The following is a 22276-nucleotide window of genomic DNA, read 5'->3' on the forward strand; positions in this document are numbered from 1 at the left end:
GCAGCCCTGTTTAGGGAAGCTTTTAATGTTTGATGTATTACAGTATTTTAATATTTTTCCGGAAGCCGCCCAGAGTGGTTGGGGAAGCCCAGCCAGATGGGCGGGGTATAAATAATAAATTATTATTATTATTATTATTAGTAGTAGTAGTAGTAGTAGTAGTGAATCCTAAGCATGTTTAGTCAGAAACATGTGGTGCAGTGGTTAGAGCACCAGACTAGGACCTGGGAGACCTGGGTTCAAATCCCCACACATGTCATGAAGCTCACTGTGTGACCTTGGGCCAGTCAGTCCTCTCAGACTAAGCCACCTCAGAAGGTTGTTGTGAAGATAACATGGGAAGAAAACCATGTACGTCACCCTGAGCTCAATGAAGGAAGGGTGGGATACGTACTAAATAAATGAAAAACAGGTGCCCAGAATGCCAGTGTGGTAGAAGAAGAAGAAGTGTTTGGATTTGATATCCTGCTTTATCACTACCCGAAGGAGTCTCAAAGCGGCTAACATTCTCCTTTCCCTTCCTCTCCCACAACAAACACTCTGTGAGGTGAGTGGGGCAGAGAGACTTCAGAGAAGTATGACTAGCCCAAGGTCACCCAGCAGCTGCATGTGGAGGAGCGGGGAATCGAACCTGGTTCACCAGATTACGAGACTACCGCTCTTAACCACTACACCACACTGGTATAAGGGATTTGGACTCGGGGCAAGTTCAGATCCATGAAGTCAGTTGGGTCACATTTGACCAGATGTTCTCCAACACAACTTATGTAACTGGATTCTTTTTTTTTTTAAAAAAAATATTTTTATTAAGCAATTTCAACATAACAAATTATCAAACCATATAATCACATAGATTATTTTTCCCCTTTCCCCCCCTTCCACCCCTCCCCCCCCAGGGACTTCCCCCAGCTCCTCTCTCTGATTTCTCTTCGCATATTATTCTCTGCATGTTATAAAATTATATATATATATCCTTGTGTTGTCTATCATAAATACACATAAATTTGTGTATGCTTCTTCAAAACCTGCCAAGGAGTCCAGTTCATTTTGTTGTCTTTTCAGATAATTTGTAAAAAGTTCCCATTCTTCCTTAAAGTCACAGCTGTCCTTATCACGCAGTTTGTATGTCAATTTAGCCAACTCTGCATAGCTCATCAATTTTTCTTGCCACTGTTCTTCCGTTGGGATTTCCTCATTCTTCCATCCTTGTGCTATCAAGATTCTTGCCGCTATTGTAGCATGCATAAATAAGTTCTTTATTTTTCTTGGCAGGTCTTGTTCTGCAATCCCTAACAAAAATGCTTCTTTTTTTTTTTACAATCTAACTGGATTCTTATGGGGATAATTGGAAGGGTGACAATCATGTATGCTTCTCTTCCGAGTCCCTTGAACGAAGGGTGGGGTAAAAATGAAATAAAGCCAGTTAATATCTGTAGTCACAAAATATAAGTTCTTATTTCTGTAATGCTTTAAGTACAGGAGGGATGGTGGGGGGAATTTAACAATTCATCAAAGAGTAGTTCATCCAAGGAACCAGTTACCTGGAAGGGATGGGTTGGTGATGTCAAGCCAAGACTGGAAAGCCATCTGTTGGGGGGGCACTAACTCCCTGCTTCTGGCGCAGTAGAGTAGACTTTAAGGCTACCTCAAGGCCTACTCTGATTCCATGATTCTGTGAAAATCTCAGGGCTACTTCTAAGACTACATTCATGTCCAACACCTCTCCTGCTTTGGAAGCCTACAAGCTTTGAGTTTGCTCAGTTCTGCAGGCAAAACTGTTGTCAACAGTGGAGGAGGAGTAGGAGGGAAAGGCTAGAGACATTTGACGTGAAATCATAGACAAGTTCTGGGCTTCCGTCCAGAAAGTCTGTGCTGCCTGCTCTTTGGGTCGATCTGTTTGTCTGCCGAGTCACCCTTTTGAACTGCAAGTTTGCATTTCGTGGAGAGAAATGCAGCGCGGGCCAGCTTTTGGCCTAAACATTAGCTTGTAAACAAAAATGAAAAAAAGGAGCTGGTGAGATTGTGGTCAAACGCAGCCACGGGTGGTGGAGGGGGTAGGACTTGCTTGCTCGGTTGATTTAAATGTGGATATACCGGGACGCGGGTGGCGCTGTGGGTTAAACCACAGAGCCTAGGACTTGCCGATCAGAAGGTCGGCGGTTCGAATCCCCACCACGGGGTGAGCTCCCGTTGCTCGGTCCCAGCTCCTGCCAACCTAGCAGTTCGAAAGCACATCAAAGTGCAAGTAGATAAATAGGTACCACTCCGGCGGGAAGGTAAATGGCATTTCCGTGCACTGCTCTGGTTCGCCAGAAGCGGCTTAGTCATGCTGGCCACATGACCCGGAAGCTGTACACCGGCTCCTTCGGCCAATAAAGCGAGATAAGCACCGCAACCCCCGAGTTGGCCACGACTGGAACTAATGGTTGGGGTCCCTTTACCTTTACTTTACCCCACCCATCTGGCATGTGTTTCATATCCCAAACATTACTGGGGAGATGAGTTCAGAAGCGGTCGATGCTCCATCAGAGAGCATGTGGTTGTTGGGCCTTTAGACAACAGTGTCCACAATTATTTTGTGTTTCCCCCCTCCTCTTTTGCCCCATCGAGCACTTGTATCATCTACAAGAAATGTTACATAATTTCTACATAACTGATCTAAGGCCATGCCCCAACATGTGGAAGTGCCCTTCCCCGCCCCCTTCCAATTCATTAGGGAAGAGAAAAGTCAAGAAAAAAATCCAGGGTGAAATAACACCTAATTATGTCATGCAAATCAGTAGGGATGCCAACTTTCCCCCCAGCTGCATGGGACTTTAATAGCGACTTTCTTCCCCACGGACCACTCAGAAATTGCTGAGGGTCTTGACAAACCATTCTGTGATTCTTCTGCCTGTTGCAACAATTGTAACGTGCTGTGCTAAATGCTGCATGGTGTCAAATTGTATTTTTTTATTGCTTCTTCTATTGTATTTTATTATATTGGAAATTAAAGTGACAATAGTGCAATTTAAAATAAATATAAAAATGTCGTGCGAGGGATTATTTATTACTATTATTTCTATTGTGATTTTATCTTGTGAACCACCCTGAAACCTGCGGGTATAGGGTGGCATGCAAATTTATACCTGTATACCTGAAGGAGCGCCTCTGCCCCATCGTTCAGTCCGGACACTGAGATCCAGCACCAAGGGTTTACTCAGTACAGTCATACCTCAGGTTGAAGTAGCTTCGGGTTGCGCGTTACTTCTGGGTTTCGCTGCTCGCGAATGCGCAAACACCCAAAATGACATCACGCGCATGCGCAGAAGCGGCGAATCGCGACTGTTTGCACTGTGGAACACGCTCCTATCATATGTCAAAGAAATAAACAACTATCTGACTTTTAGAAGATATCTGAAGGCAGCCCTGTTTAGGGAAGTTTTTAATGTTTGAGATGTTTTACTGTGCTTATGAATTATGGTGCTGGAGGAGACTCTTGAGAGTCCCATGGACTGCAAGAAGATCAAACCTATCCATTCTGAAGGAAATCAGCCCTGAGTGCTCACTGGAAGGACGGATCATGAAGCTGAGACTCCAATACTTTGGCCACCTCATGAGAAGAGAAGACTCCCTGGAAAAGACCCTGATGCTGGGAATGATGGAGGGCGCAAGGAGAAGGGGATGACAGAGGACGAGATGGTTGGACAGTGTTCTCGAAGCTACCAGCATGAGTTTGACTAAACTGCGGGAGGCAGTGGAAGACAGGAGTGCCTGGCGTGCTCTGGTCCAGGGGGTCACGAAGAGTCGGACACGACTAAACGACTAAACAACAACAACTACTGTGCTTAACGAGTTTAATTTGTTGGAAGGTGCCCAGAGTGGCTGGGGCAAACTAGTCAGATGGCCGGCGCATATGTGTGTGTGTGTATGTGTGTATAAAATTATTCACCCATCAGGCTGGGTTTCCTGGTACAGTAATCCCTGATTTCATTTTTGCAGCATCCATACAGAGGCCAGCTCTTGGAAACCATTTTTTTAATCCACATCTTTCCCAGGCTAAACAAGGTCTCTTACAACTAACAGTCCCTGGAAGAGTCCCCCATCCCTCCCTTCTCTCACCCCCAAAAAGAGGGCTCCAGGTGAATGCGAAGCGAAAAATTCCTGCTCCCGCTTCCTGACTGCAGAGCCGTCTAGGGAGGATCCTAATCTTGAGGATGCTCCCCAACGTGCGGGGGCGGGCCGACGGGATCCTATTCAACGAAAACCCGCCCGCCCACTTAATGCCCTCCTCCTCCATCCCCGCACGGCCAAGGATTTCCCCCACCGCAAATAAATTCAATTCATGTGTCAAGATAGACAAGTCCGCATGACGTCAAGAGCAGAGCCGGGGAGGGGGGGGGCCGCTCTCCCTCCTCTCTCGGGTTTCTTGCAAAAAGCATTGCGTCGCATGCACTCTCTGTGCAAGACCAAGCCTGAAGCAGCAAACGCAGCGATTGAAGCATTATTATTATTTATTTTTTGTTCTGGTGGGAATGCTGCACGCGTTTTTTATTTTTTTTTATTTTAAGAAAAGATCCCGGTGCCACCAAGGGAAAATCCACGGGGTGGTGGTGGTTGTTTTTATTGCAACGCCCCTCGAGGGAGTTGCATGGCCTCTCTCTCCTTTGCTGCGCGAAGACAGTCTGTCTGTTTGCATGCATGTGGCTCCGCGCGTGGGTCTCTCCTCCGCAGCAGCGCCATTTCCCATTCGCGCTCCACCGTGCGTGGGCTGCAGCAAAGGCTCCTAACGCGGCTCCCTAACTAGCCTTCCGAACGCGGCACGCCTGCAGCGGTCTTTTGCAGTTGCAGCAAGCTTTTGCAGTGAAGTTTTCTGTTTAGGGAAGTTTTTAATATTTAACGCTGTACTGTTGTAAACTCAACAGTACAGCATTAAATAAAACAGTTGTAGATAGATAAATAGTAGTAGATAGATACTGTTGTACAGAAATAGAAATCCTGAATTATTTAAATGCATTTAAATATTTAAATGCAAAATAGGAAATAACTGAAATGCCGTATATCTCGCCACGGTGAGGAAGAATGCAGCCAGCTGATCTCTGTGGTGGCCTGGGGTGCTGGGCTGTACTGTACACTTGATTGGGAGCATTATTATTATTAATAATAATTAATTATTATTAATTATTATTGCAGGCCTGCTTCCCCGTGCAATGGAGGAGCCTTGCAGCCGCTTTCGCTCCAAGCTCCCGCTGCTCTCGCAGGGCAAATCGGAGCGCTTGCGCGCGTGCCTGAGCGCCTCCCCAGGGAGGAGCAACCAAGAGCGGGGGGAGGGAGAACAGGGTGGCAAAGCCCGCAATGCTAGCCCTTCCCCCTCCTCCCTCACCCCCCCACCTCCACTTCAAAAGCGAGAGTGGGGGCGGGCGGAGGAAATTCCAGGAAAGGAAAGACGAGGCTGGCAAAACAAAAAGCGGCTCGCGAAAGGGACGTTCCCATCGCCCTCGTTTTGCAAGCCGTGACGCCAGCTTAAAGTCCCAAATTCCGAGGCACGGACGGGGTTCGAACCCGCGATCTTCGGTTTACGAGACCGACGCCTTACCACTTGGCCACCGCGCCTGACGGGCTAGCAGCAGGGAAAAGCAGCCAGTGGAAGGGAGGTTCCGGGTTCGCGTGCTGCCTGCGCGGCCGAACGTTCCATCCGCCTCGCGCGTCCCGTTCCAGCGTCTTCTGTTGCAAAAAAAGCAAGGAAAGGGCAAGGCTCGATCGCCGTGCCGAAACGAAAAGGGTTTTTGCAAGCGCCGCTCCCGGCGAGCTTCACGGTCTTTATGCACGCGCAGCTCAACGCACATGCTCACCCCACCCATTGCAACACGCCTCCCCATTCATTTGCAAGCGCTCGCGGAGCACCAGTTGCTCTAAAAATGGGCCGCAAGCGAACCGGCGTGCAAAGGGGAGCAGCTCCGGTGCATCTTTCTCTTCCCATGCAAAAATAAAATTAGCGTGCAATTCATGTTTTGAAGGGCAATGCTGATCCCCTTCCCATGCAAAAATAAAATTAGTGTGCAATTCATGTTTTGAAGGGCAATGCTGATTAGATGGTATGCAAGCTGCACCCGCCAGGTCTCTATTTTTTATTTTTTGTGCGCTCGGAATTTCGAATCCAGGCAACATCAAAGTTTCAGGATGGACCCCGCGGGGAAGGAATGGAAATCAGCCATTTTTAAAACCCCAGCACCGCTGCTCTGTTTTTGCCTCCCGTTGCGATGAAAGGCTCTGTTCAAACGGGAGACGAAAAGAGGGTGTCCACGGTTCCCGAAGCGTCTGATGCCTTGAAAACAAGCGAGTGGCGAAATCGGCTCAGACGCCGGATTAAGGGTGCCTGTGCTCCGATTCCTCGTTCGCTCCAGAAGCCATTTTGGCTGGGCTGTAGCGCTGCTGCTGGGCTAGGCAAAGGCAGACTCCGCTTCCCAAACTAACGCAAAAATAGAAGGTTAAAGATGGCCTCTCCTTGCAATAGTCAACAGGAGCTTTTGTTCTTTAAACTGAGAAACTTGGGGGCCTCCTTTGAATTTTTTAAACGTGCTCCCAGAGTGAGGTTTTTTTGGGATAATATTGCTTTAATTGGGATTTTGTTTAAGGTATAGCTGTCAACGTTTCCCTTGTTTTAAGGGAAATTCCCTTATTTCAAATGGGATTCCTCGCAAGAAAAGGGGAAAGTTGACAGCTATGGTTTAAGGATTACTAGATTATTAGTTTTAATACATTTTGCCAGCTCAGGCTGAGTGCCTCTGAGCATCTGCAGAGTGGCCTTTCCGCTAGAGGGAACGCATTATTTTGGGGGTGAATAATAATACTAATACTAATAATTTATTTGTACCCTGCCCATCTGGCTGGGTTTCCCCAGCCACTCTGGGCGGCTTCCAACAAAGACAAAAAAATACACAAAAATGTCACACATTAAAAACTTCCCTGAACAGGGCTGCTTTCAGATGTCTTCTGAAATGGGACAGGCGTGCGGCTCTGCAAATGGACTCCCCACAAATGGGACAGTTGCGAGGAGAATCAGCTTGTTCTTAAAGAAATAGCAACTTGGGATACAGTGCCTCTGAGCACCTGCAGAAACACTCTGTTTTCTTTCTAGAGCTGGAATTGCAGGATGTTTTTTATCGAATGCACAGTTGAAAACAATATTCTCTCCCCAACCCCATCACTCATGGTTTTACTGTTACAATGATACCCCATTTTTCTTCCCAGGAGTTCTAGGTACACGTGTGTCTTGTTTCCTCCCTTCCTTTTCCATCCTCGCAACAACCCTGTGAGGTTGGCTTAGGCAGAAGGAGACTGATTTGCCCCAAACCACCCTCTGCGCTTCATGGTTGAGAATGGATCTGAACTGTGGTCTCCCAGGCCCTGGTCCAGAACTCCACCCGCACAACCCCAATTGGCTCAGAGACCCATTTTAAACTCTGGCGGCAGAGCAGAATGCAAATTTCAGGGCGTGCCAGCATCATTCTGCTTACCTGCCCTGTGTTGCAACAGGGCTAAAGACCATAATAGTCTGACTGCTCTTCATATGAAGGAGATAAACAGAGGGCACTTCGGAGGCTGAGAGAAGGCCTGGATACCCAGTAACGGCGGGGGGGGGGGCGGATTACCAGAGGAGAAGGTCAGACTGTGCCTTGGCCAAAGGCCTGGTGGAACAGCTCTGTCTTTGCAGGCCCTGCGGAAAGATGTCAAGTCCCGCAGGGCCCTAGTTTCTTGTGACAGAGCGTTCCTCCAGATCGGGGCCACAGCCGAAAAAGCCCTGGCTCTGGTTGAGGCTAGCCTAACCTCTCTGTGGCCCGGGATCTCCAAGATGTTTTTGTTTACCGTTCCTGGACGAGGTATCGCTACATCGCTCAGGCCTATAAGTTAGGTCCATTAATTTCAACAGGTCTGCACAGGCCAAAACTTAGTTGAATCAGTGGTTCTCTGGACGCCACTGCCACCACTTCACATATTTCAAATGATCTCCCAGGGAGGCCTTTGCTTAGATGGTAATGTTTGTTACTTCACCTACTTCAAAATGCTGTAAGCCAGCTCTGCTGCAATGCTTAGGGTGATTTCCCCCCCTCCTGCTGAGTGGGGGGCCCTGGGCTTCTGTTCCCTAAAATACTGTCCTGATATCACTGGCTTGCTAGGATGAGCTGAGGCAGGCAATGAACAGCTGTGGTAACCAACTCATCCGAGTCTTTTCCTGGGAACTCAAGTTGAAGGGGCATGTAAACATATAATAAATAATAATGCACTTGGCAGATGCAAAGAACTATCCATTATATGCCAGTTACACAGCATGGTTGCTTGTGACGCTCATTAAAAAGGCAGTTTTTAGCATTCTAGGTTCCTGGCTAGCTCCCTCTCTTTTCTGGTCACTGTTAAAGAATTGAACAAAGATCTTAGAGCACCATCTACTGTCCTCACTTGTTAACATGATATTAAAAAACACACACAGAGATGTTAACTTCTAAAATGTCACGCTGTTAGGATTGAAACTTGCCATTTGGCGAGAAAGAAAAGTTTTGGGGGATGTGCTGTGGTACTGTACTCATTGATTTCGTGATCCCCAGAATCACAGTGATACTTTGCGGAGGATTGTTCTGAAGAAGTCATCCATGAATCACGATCTTCAAAACTCAGAAAGGAATCCCTTTCACTTGCTTTCTCATCTTTACAATGGGGCAGATATATAGTTGTGACAGATCAATAAAGATCAGGCTTACTAGCTGCTTTGCTTCTCAATATTCTCTGGTTGGCCTCTGTTATTTTCTCCTAGGTAAAGGTAAAGGGACCCCTGACCATTAGGTCCAGTCACGCACAACTCTGGGGTTGCGGCGCTCATCTCACTTTATTGGCTGAGGGAGCCGGCGTACAGCTTCCGGGTCATGTGGCCAACATGACGAAGCTGCTTCTGGCGAACCAGAGCAGCGCACGGAAACGCCGTTTACCTTCCCGCTGGAGTGGTACCTATTTATCTACTTGCACTTTGACATGCTTTTGAACTGATAAGTTGGCAGGAGCTGGGACCGAGCAACGGGCGCTCACCCCGTCCCAGGGATTTGAACCGCTGACCTTCTGATCGGCAAGTCCTAGGCTCTGTGGTTTAACCCACAGCGCCACCCGCGTCCCTTATTTTCTCCTACCAATAGGGAATCCACGTAAGGACTCTATACGGGCTCTTGGATACCCCATAAGGGGGAAAGGGCAGATTTTGTTTACAACCCCCCCCCCAAAAGTGGGGCAGGTCAACTATAAGCAACCATCCGTTCCCTGTCCCCCAAATCTCTCTCACTGCCAACAAAAACTAATAAATGAATAGAAACAGAACCTACCCATGTGACGCTGACACAAAAACTTTACACATACACTATGTAGAATAATGCAAATTTACTACCTCATTCCTCCCACCTCTTTTCTCCCCCAATTTTATACTGTCTATAATGGTGTCTCACATCGAATATGAATGATCTGTAGAAGGAACTCCCTGAACTGAAAGCAGAGATGCTGTATGTACTTTGGTAACCCAAGAAAATCTTCAGTAAAAACATTTTTTTTTTATTAAAAAAAAGTGGCAGGTGAAAAGGGGCAATTTTTGGGACATCCTTGCAGCTTCCATCCGGTTCAGAGTGCCTTGCCTGAACTCCAGGACCATGACTTTCGAACTCTGAGCTTGCTGCCAAGCCTAGACTGTTACCTGCTTGGATAAATATTTCTTACACATAAGAGCCTGTGTGTGTGTTGGGCATAAGGCAGGGCAAAGGGCCTATTCGTAACAGGACTTTGGGAACAGGCAAATCCCATCAGTTAATAACTTGTGTAGCTATGAAACCCTATTAATATATATGTGAACTTGCCTGTTTGGCATCCCGAAGAATTCAGTGTGAAGCTAGCTGTAATCTCAAAGCAATGTGCAGTTAACAGACCCTCCAAGCGTCCCTATTTTCCAGGGACAGTCCTGCATTTACATAAGCCATTCTGGTTTCCTATTTGATCCCAGACTGTCCTGTTTTTCCTTAAGGTAAAGGTAAAGGCACCCCTGACCAGTGGCGTAGCGTGGGGGGTGCAGGGGGGGCCGGCCGCACCGGGCGCAACATCTGGGGTTAGGGCAAATCCACGGGTTAGGGGGCGCAAATCCACGGGTTAGGGGGCGCAAATTACTTGCCTTGCCCCGGGTGCTGACAACCCATGCTACGCCACTGCCCCTGACCATTAGGTCCAGTCGTGACTGACTCTGGGGTTGCGGCACTCAGTCTCGCTTTATTGGCCAAGGGAGCTGGCGTACAGCTTCCGGGTCATGTGGCCAGCATGACTAAGCCACTTCTGGTGAACCAGAGCAGCACACGGAAACGCTGTTTACCTTCCTGCTGGAGCGGTACCTATTTATCTACTTGCACTTTGACATGCTTTGGAACTGCTAGGTTGGCAGGAGCTGGGACCGAGCAATGGGAGCTCACTCTATGGCGGGGATTCGAACCGCCGACATTCTGATCGGCAAGTCCTAGGCTCTGTGGTTTATCCCACAGCGCCACCCACGTCCTTAGAACGTCCTTATTTCCATTGGCCAAATGTTGGAGGGTATGGAGTTATGTGACCCCCGTCTGAAAACAGAAACCTTTAGAAGACATCTTAAGGCAGCCCTGGATAGGGTAGTTTTTAATGTTCAATGTTTTATTAAAAAAAAAAAAGTATGTTGGAAGCCACCCAGAGTGGCTGAGGCAACTCAGTCAAATAATAATAATTATTATGGAAGAGGATGTCCTGTTTTCATCGGAAAAATCTTGAAGCGTATGGATTAACGTGAAATATAAAGAGGTGCGCTCCTGCATGGGTAGCCAAAATATATTGAGGAGAAATGGGATTGGCCCAGCATTTTTCAGCTCATTTGAGGAAATGTTTTAAATGCTAATATTGCCAATTAAAATAAGAAGTCTGTCCGGGCAGGTGACACTCAGACGCATTTCACTATTGACTTTATTTCCTCTTAGTGACCTTTAGCATTTTAAACACAAATCTAATCACACTCCAGAAGGGCAGGTTACTTTAAGAGGGAGGAAAACATTCACACAGGCTGACCTGTTGGGTGTTGGTAGTTACCCTAATCTCTGCAAAAATGAAAAACCGGCAACAGCAGCACAGCAATCGATTCTGCTTGCCTGATAAGGATATATATTGTTAAGGCGTGTTGCTATTACTATCGGCTTGTCTTTTAACTATATAGCTTAATGTTTTTTATGCTGTTGTCGGAGCCCTGCTACTTTCAGTGGCACTTTAGCGGGGAAGCGTACAATCCAAATTTATTATCTTGCGAAAAGTCACTCGCTGGCGCAGCAGCTTCCCACTTTGAAACATCCAACAGAGCCCTGCAGGATCAGGCCCCAGGCCCATCTGATCCACGTTCCTGTTCTCACAGTGGCAAACCAGATGCCTGCAAGAAGCTTACAAGCAGGACCCAAGTTATTGTTATTCCCAGCCTTTGGTTTTCCTCCATGTCTCCTCCAATACCACAATTTTGTGCGTGTGCAAGACTCCCTCAAATCTTTGTTTTACTTCTGTTTATATTATTTATTTATTTTATTTTATTGTAAATATTTATTTTTTATTATTTATACCCCACCCTCCCTGGCCAAGACCTGGCTCAGGGCCGGCTAACACCGGGTATAAAAACAATTGATTAAAATAAAACTTAAAAACAAGATTAAAATACTACTTAAAATGCAGCCTCATTTCAGTGGAAGCCCAAATCAAAAACTGTTTTGTGAGGGAGAAAGCGTCAAATCTTCACCTTTATATGTTTATATACTGCTGTTTGGTTAGTTTTAAGTGGTGTTTTTCTTTTGCTGGATGTTGTTTGGAAATAGCATATAGTGTGCACCACTTAAGAGGCTTTTAAAACATTAAACAATTTAGACATGCTTTAAAGTACAGTGGTACCTTGGTTCTCAAACGCCTTGGTACTCAAACAACTTGGAACCCAAACACTGCAAACCCGGAAGTAAGTGTTCCGTTTTGCGAACTTTTTTTCGGAAGCTGAATGTGCTCCATTTTGAGTGTTATGCTTCTAATTTGAGTGACACACTTCCGTTATAGTGTTACGCTGAGGTCGGTCTGTTTTTGCAGCTCTTTTCGTTTTGTTTTTGTGACTGTGTGGAACCCAGTTCAGCTGCTGATTGTGTGACTGCAGTACGTTGTTTATTGCTTCCATTTTATGGATCAGTGGTCTCGTTAGATAGTAAAATTCATGTTAAATGGCTGTTTTAGGGGTTGTTTTTAAAAGTCTGGAGCAGATTAATCCATTTTGCATGACTTTCTATGGAAAGCACGCCTTGGTTTTTGAACGCTTTGGTTTTGGAACGGACTGCCGGAACGGATTAAGTTTGAGAACCAGGGTACCACTGCAAAATAAACATACACTGTTTGTAAAATATAGCCATTGTGGCTAGTAGACCTTGATAGTCACTGAGCACAGCTGAATAGCAATGCAAAGCGGAAACCCACTAAAATTATTGGAGAAAAAAATGGACAGAGTTTTAATTACGGTAAAATCTGCGTTGCTTACCTATATCATGCAGTGTTTTCAGCCTGTTTGTGGTTTCTTCTTCCCTTTCTGAAACCACACCCACTCTTTTCACAGGGTGTAGGGATAAAGTGTGGAGGAGGGAATGGGGAGACACCCTCTGGCACCATGCCCAATGACAGTGAGCCTGCTGACTCAGCCTCTCAACTACATTCGGCGGAAGGTCTAAAGAGAAAACCTACAAGCACACAGCTGTAGGCTTCTTCAAAATCAGGAACCTTACAGCTTTTGATCAAGAGCTTTTCATACAGCTGCTTGTCACCAAACCAAACAAATTTGGCTACAAAGCCAAATCAAAGTGAGGACAGAAAGCATTGGCTCTCAGTCTGAATAGTCTTAATGGTATAGCTACTCCGAGCTACAGAACTTTGTTAGATGCAAATAAATCAAATCAGAATGAGGGCGATACTCGCCACCCTCATTCTGTAAGGTGAGGGGGAAGACATTTTTGGCTAGAATGTGGTGCAGGTACACATTTTCCAGGAGGCAAAGTTTTCCACAAAATGCGTCTCCTATTTTAGCTCACCCCTCCCCACATGTGTTTTACTAACTATAATGAGAGCACAGGAACTCTTACCTCCTCAGCAACGTTTGCTGTCTTAGCTGTACGGGACCTGCAGAGGTGAGGTGATGTTCTTTGAGAAGTAGGTTGCTGGAAAAGATCTCCATCAAACCTTGTGTTTTTCTCTCTTGAGAGATCTCTTGGAATTTCATTATCTCATGAACTCAATTTCCTGTGCACACCATGGGTAAGCTGGGAAGACAGCCCACCATAACCCAGACAGGGGGCAGATCCAGCAAGACTCGCAGCTGCTGGTCTCAGGCCAGAACAAGGTGGGCTGTGAGGCACAGGGAGCAGCAGGAGGTACACTCTAGGAGGCTAAGGCAGGCAAGGGCCCACAGCCAACGGTTGGGCTTGCTAGCTTGGGGAGGAGGTGTGTCATTCTTCAGCTGGAGTAGGCTCAGGACAGGTGAGGGTCACCTGCCTCATCAAGCCCAGAGGCTACAATCAACATGTAAGGCTTAAAAGGGAAGCAGAACTGAGGTGCTGTTTCTGCTCACCTGCAAGGTCCATGTTGATGTACCTTGGCTTGGATGTTCTAGGACAGGCTTCCTCAACCTCGGCCCTCCAGATGTTTTGAGACTACAACTCCCATCATCCCTGACCACTGGTCCTGCTAGCTAAGGATCATGGGAGTTGTAGGCCAAAAACATCTGGAGGGCCGAGTTTGAGGAAGCCTGTTCTAGGATCTCTGCAGGACTGTGGTTTGGGTTTGACTCTGGTCTGTGTTTCCTGACTGCTGGAATTTGGACTTGACACACCGTCTACGCCAGTGGTGTTTGCCACCAGATAGAACAAATAAGCCTTTTTGGTTGCTGCTTCACACTGTCGACTCATATTAAGCTTGTGGTTTACTAAGACCCCTAGATCCTTTTCACTTGTACTACAGTACTGGTTGGACGTGGGTGGTGCTGTGGGTTAAACCACAGAGCTTGCCGATCAGGTCGGCGGTTCGAATCCCTGTGACAGGGTGAGCTCCCATTGCTCAGTCCCTGCTCCTGCCCACCTAGCAGTTCGATAGCACATCAAGGTGCAAGTAGATAATAGATACCACTCCGGCGGGAAGGTAAATGGCGTTTCCATGCGCTGCTCTGGTTCGCCAGAAGTGGCTTAGTCATGCTGGCCACATGACCCGAAAGCTGTACGCTGGCTTCCTCGGCTAGTAAAGCGAGATGAGCGCCGCAACCCCAGAGTAGTCTGCGACTGGACCTAATGGTCAGGGGTCCCTTTACTTTTACAGTACTGGCAAGTCAGGTGTCCCCAATACCAAACTGGGCAAACTGGGGTGAGGGATTTTGCGGGGAGGGATTTTTTAGAGTCTTGAAGTAGCGTTTTCCATATTGTTGATATTATCCCTTTGCAACTGGGCGAACTGGGCATCCCTGACCACTGGTCCTGGTAGCTGGAGATGATGGGAGTTGTAGTCCCCAAACAGCTGGAGACCCAAGTTTGGGAAACAGAGGGCTGGCCTTTAGTGCAAGAGCAGAGTCTCTGCTTAACATAACGAAGGGCTCTCATTCATTCCTGTCCTCTGCAGATAAAAAGTTCAGGTATGGGAATACAGTGGTACCTCGCAAGACGAAATTAATTCGTTCTGCGAGTTTTTTCGTCTTGCGAATTTTTCGTCTTGCGAAGCACGGATTCCCTGGGTATTAACGGTTTTAAGAAAAAGGAAACAAATTCACAATACGTTTTCGTCTTGCGAAGCAAGCCCATAGGGAAATTCGTCTTGCGAAGCAACTCAAAAAACGAAAAACTCTTTCGTCTTGCGAGTTTTTCGTCTTACGAGGCATTCGTCTTGCGAGGTACCAGTGTACCTCTTTCTGCCTGAGACTCTGGAAAGCCACAGCCACAGAGTAGCAAATGATGGGCTTGGATAGGTAATCTGAGCGGGTATAAGGCAACTTCTTATGTTCCAATAAGTGTGGATGGAATTAATGCAGCCATTAATGCTGATGGAGTCATATTCTTCTGTCAAGGGTGCATTTCCTTGGGGATAATCTGCCTGGGCCACATGCCAGTAGCAGGGACAGCTAGAGACAAAGTGATTGGAGGTTGCAGCAGTAATTTTCTCTCTCTACTTCGGCACCATCCCTCTTTCTTTCTGCTGCTCCACCTCTCTCTCTCTCTCTCTCTCTCTCTCTCTCTCTCTCTCACTGTTATGTACTGAGTTGAATAGGATCCAAAATGCAGCAGTCTGATTGGTCCTAGAACAATGCAGCAGTTTGATGGGTCTGCAGGAGCCACCCAATCCAGCTCCAGATGGAAGTGAATCCACAACCCGATTGGCCTACAGGAGAATTCCAGAATTAGCCAATCACATGCAGCCCATTGTGTAAATAATGTATATAAAGCAGATACTTTGGGGGAACTTTCATTCCTCCTCCCACTATGAGCTGAATAAAGAGCATGAAATCCACTCTCGACTCCGAGTATATTTCACACACACACACACACACACACACACACACACACACACACACACAGTGTGCCGCCCCCTTTCCCTGCCCCATATTACCTGTGCCATCCCATCGCCTTCCTTCTGCACTACCCCATCTCCTTCGCTCCCCAACTCTTTTCACACATGCAAACACAGAGGGGGAAGAGATTCTTGGAGAGGTGGATCTGCAGCGTGCTACGGGCCACATAATATTAGGCTATGGGCTATGAGGATGTTTCCCCCCTCCCATTGCAAGAATCTGCTGGCAATGTTTCAGAAAGGAGGGAGCGGACTTTGCTCATCGCTTCTTCCGCTCCAGCCTGTGGGAGTCTGAGTGTTATCTGTATATAGATAAGGTGACTGCTCAAGCAGCTGTAACACTCATGCAGTCCATCGTCTCCAATTAGTCTTTAGTTAGTTTATGCAGTAGCTGTAAAGAATAAAAGAAGTTATACTTCAGAGCTGTCGTTTGTGTGGTTCATGCTCTGCTGTGCTCCGCTGACTTTTGGAACTGAGTTTGGTGCTCACAGCTCTAAGTTTGTGAGTCCACAGCACTTAGACCTGCTCCCCGCAGTGGAAGGTCTCTGGGAGTGCTTTTCCAGCTCGTCTGGCCCAGTCGGGGCTGAAGAGGTTGACCCCAGTCATTGGCACTGGCTCAAAGGCGAAGCTGACAGGCTACAAGCACACATCAAGCTCTCGGGAGCACTTCACATATTATTTTTTTTAGCAATTCTTTCAAGCTAGGTGAGTGTTGTCAACCCCATATTGCAGGTCAGGGGTGTGGAACAAGATAAGGCTGAGAATAAGCGGCATGGAATAGGAAGCATCTCTGCAGAAGTGTCCACTCCAGTTCATTTGAAAGGAGGAAGATGCTAACCCCTTCTTAAAAGCAAATGAACAGCGTGTTTGCATAAGCCATCAATTTAATTTGTTCCAGACTCTAAGAATGGACAAAATAGATGTAACTCATTATAAATAACAGCAAACCAGGAAGGATTACAACGTGTGTGTGTTTGTGTTTGTGTGGCACGCACACACTGCTTTTTCAAAAAGACAAGAGAGAATTACTCCTTCCATTCAACACAACGATTCAGAAATAAGACAGGTCAACTAGTTATTTTTAAGTTGCTAAATACTCAGGACAAGAATTAGTGCTAAAGAAAAATCTGTACAAAATGAATCGTTTCTTTTTTTTTTTTACATCCTATTGAGGCACGTGAAATACAAATCCAGTTCTATTTTATATATACACATTTACAATAGATTTGTGGGGGGGGGGGGCAGGTGCCAGGAGGAATAAGAATGAGCAGAAACAAACAAAAGACCATCAAAATATGTAAAAGTCGTTGCAAACAGATGATCAAAGGGGGACGGGAAAGGTATCTGTACACAGTCATGACAGGCAAGTTAAAGGCACAAATACTAAAAACTATAGTCATGCAAAACAATTTTTCTTTTTAAACCCCAACCCTTAACTCGTAAGTACAATCTGTGCAACAAAGCAAAACTAATGGCTCCCACAATAAAAAGTTTACAGTAATTCTCAGTATATTATCCGTACTGAAACATACTGGAAGTGCAACGTAGGTACTGCCTTGTAGCATACTAGCATGTCGGCGCAGGTCGAAGCTATTTTCCCTGCCTTGCTAGCTTCGGATGGGCAGAATGTTAATTTTACAAGGAAGAGTGAGCAGTGATAAAAGCCAAGGGATTTACACAGATGAGAGGCGTGGTTATGAGTCCAGTCGGTTGAATGGAGGCGTTGCAGAATCCCTCCCATTCTCCCTTTTCAGCTTGGCCTTTGTGTAAGTGCTTGGCTGTGGTCCTTCTCCACAGTGCATAAGTCGTGCCGCACCGCTCACATCTTCACAAGAACCAGAAGTTTGCACAGTGACAGAATCTGATGGATTCGCCAACATCGGTTGGTCTGGAAGGGCAGCAATTTTCAAGCGAATGATATGCCTTAAAATTCTTCCAAAGCAAAAAGGGGGAGCTCTGCTGGCCCATAATTGAAAACTCACAAATCTGTCATCAGGCAGTAAACCTTTATCAGGACCAAACAAAATGGTGCACAAATTATCGCCAAACTTTCAAGTTCTCCAGAACACTTACCTGATGGAGGAGTTCTGAAGAACTCAAAAGCTTGCTACTCTTTTACAAAATTACGGCTGGACCTAATAAAGACCTACTGCTAAAGTATGGATTTTGGACTTCAATACTTATTACTACAATTTGACTTTTGCTGCCCAGGTCCCAAAACTCTGGTGCAAGGTTGGCTTCCGGCTGTCAAGTTTCCCCATTAATATTTGAAAACTAAAATTCGCATTTTGAATTTTAGAATTCAACATTCATACTTAAAATTCACATTTTGACATTTGTAGTTTATATGCACGCACACACATTCAAAATGCATTAGGAAATGCTTTAGTATTAGCTCAATTTTTCCCACTAGACAAGAATATCAATGAGCTTGTTTGGCCACACAAATGCATTACATGAATATCTCTTGTCTGAGATAAATAGGGTTTCGTATTTCCAAAAGTAAAAACCAGGACACCCTGAAAGACCCCAAATTTTCTACAAAAATGCCAACCCCCCCCCCACAATTTTTCAAGGTCCAGCACCACCTTTCTGAAATTCCCCTTGGGCGTATGGCAGCCCTAGAGATTAATATTGCTTCCTGGGGTTCTTAACAGCTGTATATTATGCACGCGGAAAAACTTGCTAGACATCCTGTATTCCAGAGTTCCAACTTCCATCTGGAATTGTTGCCTTAACCACGCTGTGACATCCATAACATTCATACCAAGTCAACAACAGGACTCCCATGGAAATTCCAATATGATGGATGCGTCTTAAACCCCTGGAAGAGACTCCGGCTGGGTTGCAAACTGTTGTCATACCAGTGGCAACGTTTTTCTGCTCACAGGTGAAGCTATTCCTTTTGCAGTTTACAAGCTCTTAGGCCTTGAAAGTCAGTGGCACTTGGGGTTGGCTGGGGAGATGAAGATTAAGAGTCTGAAAAAACCAAAAAGGACAGCTTCTGCCAGCTGCATTGGTTAAGTAAATGCAGAATTCCTTCAACACATTAGATCATGCAACACCTTCCTTTTGTTGACAACTGCTAGAGTCCTTTGCTTATCAAATCAATACCTCATCTATTCTGCATGGCACTGGGGGAAAATGCACAAGTGGTACTGGCACAACAGGGGTCCCAGTACAAAAAAAGCCCATTCAGTCAAACAAGCCCATGAAGGCTCTGGAAATATGATGGAAAGTCATTCAATTTTTTTGCATGGGAGCAGGTTCTTCTCCCTCCTTAACATTTTTTAGTAATGGCAGGACCACAACTGGGTCATGGTATGGCCCAAGGCTTTCAACTGGACTGCATACTTAGGTTTGTAAGTAGATTATACTGACAGCTTCACTGCAAACTGGTTTATGGATTGCACCACACATTGATAAGCCAGGCAGGGAGAACCCCTTGCCATCATTTTGGATCAGCTGGTTCATGCCAATGATTGGAGAAATGACCTAGGCAACTATGGCTTCTCCTCTCTGAGATTAGAAGCAATGTACCTTAAAAGGTCTCTGACAACAGAGGCTCTTGGACAGATCCGTTCCTTTGATGTGACAGTGCTGATGTGGGCGTGTGCAGTTATATGCAAGGGCTTAATCCGAGCCAATTCACACATACAGCCAAGTGAATGGGACTTGACGGGTTAACACTCACCCAGCAACTGGAATCCTACCTAACAGTGCAATCCTATACATGCCTACTCAGAAGTAAGTCCAGCTGAATTCAGTGGGGCTTTCTCCAAGCCAGCGGTTCTCAACCTGTGGTCCCCAGATGTTGTTGGACTACAACTCCCATCATCCCTGAGCTCTGGCCCTGCTAGCTAGGGGTGATGGGAGTTGTCGTTCAACAACATCTGGGGACCCACAGGTTGAGAAAGGCTGCAGTCTAAGCTAAGTAGATGTAAGATTACAGCCAAAGGCAGGCATGGCCAAACTTGGCCCTCCAGCTGTTTTGGGACTACAATTCCCATCATCCCTGACCACTGGTCCTGTTAGCTAGGGATGATGGGAGTTGTAGTCCCAAAACAGTTGGAGGGCCAAGTTTGGCCATGCCTGGCCTAAGGCATCCTATGCGGGTGGGGGATGACAAAACACACTAGCCAACCCTGCTCTCCCTTGGTAAAAGGGCTGGAACAGATTACAACAGATTATCCAATTACTCCTCCTGATTCCTAGACTCCACATTTATCAACATTTGCCTTTCATGTGTTTTGTACATACATTAGCACATCTCAAACTTTTTTTTTTTTTGGAAAGCTCCCACACAAACAAGAATATTATCTCTTTCTTTTTTCAGGTGTCGCCACCCCAAGGATGTGGAACTTGTAGTCTTCCAGATGTTGTAGCAGTCAGAGGGTCAGAGGTGATGCATCAACATCTGGAAGGTCCAAGGTGCCCCATCCTTGCTCTATCTACTCTTTCAAAACGGCTGCACTAAGGCAAAGGCACTAGAATATAATAAAGACGGTCAGTTTAAGAAATTCAGATAGCCACTTGAAAAAAACCCAAACGTATTTCTGTGCAACATCATATACATCAATAGCTATAAGCAAACACAACAGCATTGGCACACCACTTACAAAGTTTCATTTAAAGATTGCCTCGAATATAAAGTATCCCAAATAAGAGATCCCAAATAAGTACCGTATTTTTTGCTCTGTAAGACTCACTTTTTCCCTCCTAAAAAGTAAGGGGAAATGTGTGTGTGCCTTATGGAGCGAATGCAGGCTGCGCAGCTATCCCAGAAGCCAGAACAGCAAGAGGGATTGCTGCTTTCACTGCGCAGCGATCCCTCTTGCTGTTCTGGCTTCTGAGATTCAGAATATTTTTTTTCTTGTTTTCCTCCTCCAAAAACTAGGTGCGTCTTGTGGTCTGGTGCATCTTATAGAGCGAAAAATATGGTAATCATCCATCACCTTGTTAGGAATCACGTATCCTCTAACCCAGGGTTTCCCAAACTTGGGTCTCCAGCTGCTTTTGGGCTACAACTCCCATCATCCCTGACCACTGGTCCTGCTAGCTAAGGCTGATGGGAGTTGTAGTCCAAAAACAGCTGGAGACCCTGCTCTAACCCAAGCCTGCCCCCAACACATGCTTATCCAAACTTGTTTACATACTTCTAGCAACGCAGCATTCCCGATGCTAGAATTCATCTAGCAGTTTCCAACCTATCGCTTTCTGCCCTGGCCAAAACCAGCACTTTCTCTCGGTGTCTTTCCAACTTCTCCCTCTCTTGTCTCACAAATCTCAACATGCCTGGTTCTTCCAACTTTGAAAACAAAGCATAAATGACCCATTGCTCAAACCCGTACGGAATCAAACGTTCAGATTCTCTCTACCTCCATCCTGTAAAAGGTATGTCAATGAAATCAGCAACCCTGTGCTATCAAAGTCCAATTGCTGGCGATGTTGGGGAATAAGCATCAAACCGCTCAGAAGAAATGTTGCATGCGTTGTTAGAATGAATGACTTGCAAAGGCCAAAGCTTCGGTAACGTTCAAACTAACGAACACCTGCAATACTCCACCATTCCTTTTATCTTCCCTTGAATGCCAATGTATTAAAAAGGTGAATGGTCATAAGATTATGTGATACTTAAAACAACCCCCTTTTCTTGTTGTTCACACACGGTGGCTAATTACTTTTGTGCCTTCGAAAGGATATTAACAGTGGTTGCAGTCGATGCTAATGATTTTGTAAATCCCCATAATACACACCACAAAGCGGGGGCAGGGGAGAGAGAGATGAAGTTCAGCAATCTTTTTTTTGCTTTCTGCCATGACCACAACTAAAAAGGCAGCAGTTGCACGGCGGAAGTAAACGTCAGCGCATTTCAAAAGTTACGCGTGCCAAACGGAGAGATGATGTTAGAAGTTCAGCCGGCAATGCAATTAACAAGAGCTGGCATAATTATCATCCCATTATTATTACTCTCACTGCGGTGGGAACCACCATAAATATCCACTGGACTTTAAGAGTTTCTTGCTCTGTTGTCACCAATATTACCATGGCCCATCCTGTTCCTTTTTCCAGTGCTATGGATAATTTCGGTGGCTTCCTGTTTTGATTCTGCTAATACTCTTCTTGGTCTCTCACGATTCCCATCCCATTCATCCACCTCCCCATCTCTTCAATCAACTGCAACTGATCCCTTACATGTTGGACATGCAATAGGAAGCTGCTGTGTGGAGCAGTCCTGTTCAGGGTTCCAGTCAGCCATGCCTTTCCCCAAGAAACTCCCCATTTTCATCCCTGACCGTAAATCAACATTCAGTGCCCTCTGCGCATGCTCAGTCCTCACTTGAGATGCACTGGACATTCCTCCTCAGAGTTTGCTTCCTAAAGATCTTTGTAAACGTCTGTAAACTTTGGGGTTCCCTCAAGCCTGCCCCTGCCCCTTGTGTTTAGATGGTGCTGTTTTGGCTTCATAAGGATGGGGACTCAGGTAGCTTGCTATTGGTGTATATCAGCGGCTCTCAACGTGTGGGTCCCCAGATGTTGTTGGACTGCAACTCCCATCATCCCTGAGCTCTGGCCTTGTTAGCTAGGGGTGATGGGTGTTGTAGTTCAACAACATCTGGGGACCCACAGGTTGAGAAAGGCTGGTGTA

General features: G+C 46.1%; 2 long non-coding RNA genes across 2 annotated transcripts in view; both read left to right on the plus strand.

Annotated features, from left to right (window-relative positions):
* Window positions 1-22276, plus strand: part of LOC310755762 — a 1619227-nt gene that overhangs the window by 1224543 nt on the left and 372408 nt on the right. The window lies entirely within an intron of this gene.
* LOC310755773 lies at window positions 10664-15565 on the plus strand. Its single transcript, XR_014544532.1, has 2 exons — window positions 10664-11189; window positions 15360-15565. It is a non-coding gene; the product is annotated as an uncharacterized lncRNA (long non-coding RNA).

This window comes from Podarcis filfolensis (assembly GCF_964270895.1).
Source record: "Podarcis filfolensis genome assembly, chromosome: 2".
Classification (NCBI taxonomy): domain Eukaryota; kingdom Metazoa; phylum Chordata; class Lepidosauria; order Squamata; family Lacertidae; genus Podarcis; species Podarcis filfolensis.